We start from the raw sequence: 2,997 nt of genomic DNA on the forward strand, positions 1-2,997 counted from the left end.
CACATGCTACTTAAGGAGGTCATGCAGCTCTCCTATAAGGCTCTTTACAATCCTAGTCTTTGTGGCTGTTCCCCTCAACCCCTTGCCAGCCTGCTTGCATCCTGGGAGCTTTACTGTTTACAGAGAGCCCCTATGTCAGACCCTTGCCTCTTTGACATCCCAGGTAAGACCTGGGATGTTCCTGGACACTTCATCGAGCCCCCAGCTTGAGCCTACCCCAGTCTCTGAGGGTGGCAGAGATGCCTGGGGGGATGGGAGGGGTCTTTATTGGTCTGGGAGGCAAGCAAAGACTCCTAAAATGGCTACAGGAAGCTCACTGGTGTCTGAAGGACAGTGGCGAGGGCGGTGGGCAGAGGTATGGGGGCTCCTGGTGTGGAGGTTAATTCGAGGGATTGGAGGTTAGGTTGAAGGATTAGGGCTCATGCGGGGAAAACTAGAGCTACGTGCACTCACCATTCCCGATCCGCCTCTAATCCACTGCATGGTGTCCACGAAGTCCAGCTTCTGTGAGGCCGGGTGGCTGGTGCGGGTTGTCGCGGGCTGACTGGGAGGGAGGGCTGGGCTGGAGGAAGCGAGAGCCCCAGCGCCCCCTCCGCCTCCCCTCCTCCACGGCTCTAGAGCCGAATCCCCTCAGCCTGACCTAGCCTTCAGTTTGGCTGTTTCTTGCCGGCGTGCGGGCTGTGCTTCTCCACCCTGCAGCTTCCCAGGGGGCTTGACAGGAAGGAAACACGCAACTGGGGGAGGGGGTCCCAGTGAGCTGCCTTTGTCTTCCTCCAAGGCTTGCAAATTGAGGGGTTGGATGCAGGCGAAAATATAGGGGAAATAACCTCCGCCAAGGGTAAGGCAGCTGCCACCCCTGCCTGCCCTCCTGCTGCTCTCGATTTATCTGCTGTTTATTGTGGGGCTTCCCAATTTTGTTGACTCAGCGCAAAGTCTTCTCCAAAAGTTGCAAAAGGTGTTGGGACAGTCTCTAAATATTAAGATCCCAGCCCACTGAAACCATGCCAGTGAATTCCCATGCCTCTCTCCCCAAATCCTCCCTCTGTATATTTTCCTGGTGCCCTCTCTCTAGTGTCTAATCTCTTGGGCTTTCATTTGCATTACTTTCACTTCTCAGAATAACCATGGGAAAGCAGGCATTATTTCCCCCATTGTACAGAAAAATAAAAGGAGGTTTGAAATAGGAAAATAAAGCTCTGTCTTTATCCTCAGCAGCAGCTTTCCAAACTTCTCTCTTCTCACTGTGTTCTCTCTCTCTCTCTCTCTCTCTCTCTCTCTCTCTCTCTCTCTCTCTCTCTCGTTCTCTCTCTCTCTTCTCTCTTCTCTCTCTTGTCTCTTTCTCGTTCTCATTCTCTCTCTCTTGTTCTCTCTCTCTCTCTCTCTCTCTCTCTCTCTCTCTCTCCCTCTCCCTCCCACACACACACTTCTTATTCTGGTTGTTTTCCTCTTATCTTCAGGAATATGGACCAAATGTTGGATGACATTTCCACTTGCTTATTTGGCTGAGAATGAGGAAAAAATGCTTTTCAACAGAAACTGACCATCTTTTCATGGTGCCAACTCTGGGCAATGAAAGCCAGGCCTGCCCTTCTGCATCTGCTGAAAGTTGAGGTTGTCAACTCTAATCACACCCATTATTATTCTGTATGATCTTTCCAATAACTCTGTGAGCAAATAAAATGGAGTTTTAATTGTAACCCCCTCTGTTACATGCATTAACACTGAAAATTGAAACACACCTCTGCCCAAAGTAACACAGGAAAAAAAAAAAAAGAATCCAGGGCCCCTGAATCCCAGGTAAATCGGGCAGTACTAGAATTGCAAAAGCAGGTTACAGGTGCAGCAAGAAAGAATTTAAAGTGTGACATCAGAAAGAAGTTCCTGAAGGATTGTGTCACGTGCGTGTTATACAGAGAGACTATCTTTTACCTCTTCTTAGTAAAACCATTCATTTTGTCCAAGTCAATATTTGGGCCAGACACAGTTGGCCTAAGCCTAAAGCTTTGATGTGATCCCAGGCATTGAAGGCATACAAATAGAAGCTCAATTGTCCTTTGCCTGGGACTCCTGAATTAAATGGGGGCTTGGCCCGGATAATGATCAACTTCCTCCCAAGTCTGGCAGTCCACTCATCAGTGATTCTACAATGTCCTCACGTTCTCACCCCTGGGTTTTCATTTGTGCTAAGTGTCTTGGATATGCCTTCCCTGCCAGTTAGCTTGTCTGCCAGCTCATTGAAATTATCATGATTCTGTAAAAGCTGCAAATGACTGTGCTACCTGTAGGAAGCTGACCAGGAATACCACCAGACCTAAGTCCTGTTTCACCCCCACTTAACATTGTCAGTTGTGAGGGATCATCTTTATTTCTTGGTTGTTACAGGTAAAATCGTCTATACTTCTGACAAAAGTTTAGGTTGCTGTCCACAAACCCTTTAATATTGCCAACTGTTACTGTATTTAGATGTAAGATCTTTAAAGGCATAAATAGGTTAAAATGAAACAATTAGAGTAGGCCTTTGTCCAATATATCTAATGACCCATTGAGAAGAGGAAATTTGCACAAAGACAGGTAGAGAGCAAAGACCATATGGAAACTGGTCTATAAGCCCAGGGGATGCTGCAGGAGAAATCAAAGGTAACTTTGAACTCAAACATCTGCCTTCAAGATTATGAGAAAATTAAGTTCTGATAAGCTACTCGATCTATGGTTCTTTGGTTATGGCAGTCCTAGCAAATAAATGTACTGGACATATGTATATATTTTTCTATATCCAGTCATTTAAATGGATTAGGGGTTTTCTGGTGTGTGTGTGTGTGTGTGTGTGTGTGTGTGTGTGTGTGTGTGTGTGTGTGTATTTTTTTTACCTTTGAAAGCAGTAACAATAAGCTCACCTTGGCATTTTCTACCACACTGACTGGCACATAAGATGTGCAATTTATTTTTTAATTTTTATTTTTTTGTTATTATCAGCATGTGTGTGTGTGTGTGTGTGTG

General features: G+C 46.0%; 1 long non-coding RNA gene across 1 annotated transcript; it reads left to right on the forward strand.

Annotated features, from left to right (window-relative positions):
• The first annotated feature begins 236 nt into the window (after nucleotides 1–236).
• Nucleotides 237–1,697, forward strand: LOC116888399. The gene is made up of 2 exons (XR_004386306.1): nucleotides 237–355; nucleotides 1,458–1,697. It is a non-coding gene; the product is annotated as an uncharacterized LOC116888399 (long non-coding RNA).
• Nucleotides 1,698–2,997: the final 1,300 nt, after the last annotated feature.

This window comes from Rattus rattus, chromosome X (genome assembly GCF_011064425.1).
Source record: "Rattus rattus isolate New Zealand chromosome X, Rrattus_CSIRO_v1, whole genome shotgun sequence".
Classification (NCBI taxonomy): Eukaryota; Metazoa; Chordata; class Mammalia; order Rodentia; family Muridae; genus Rattus; species Rattus rattus.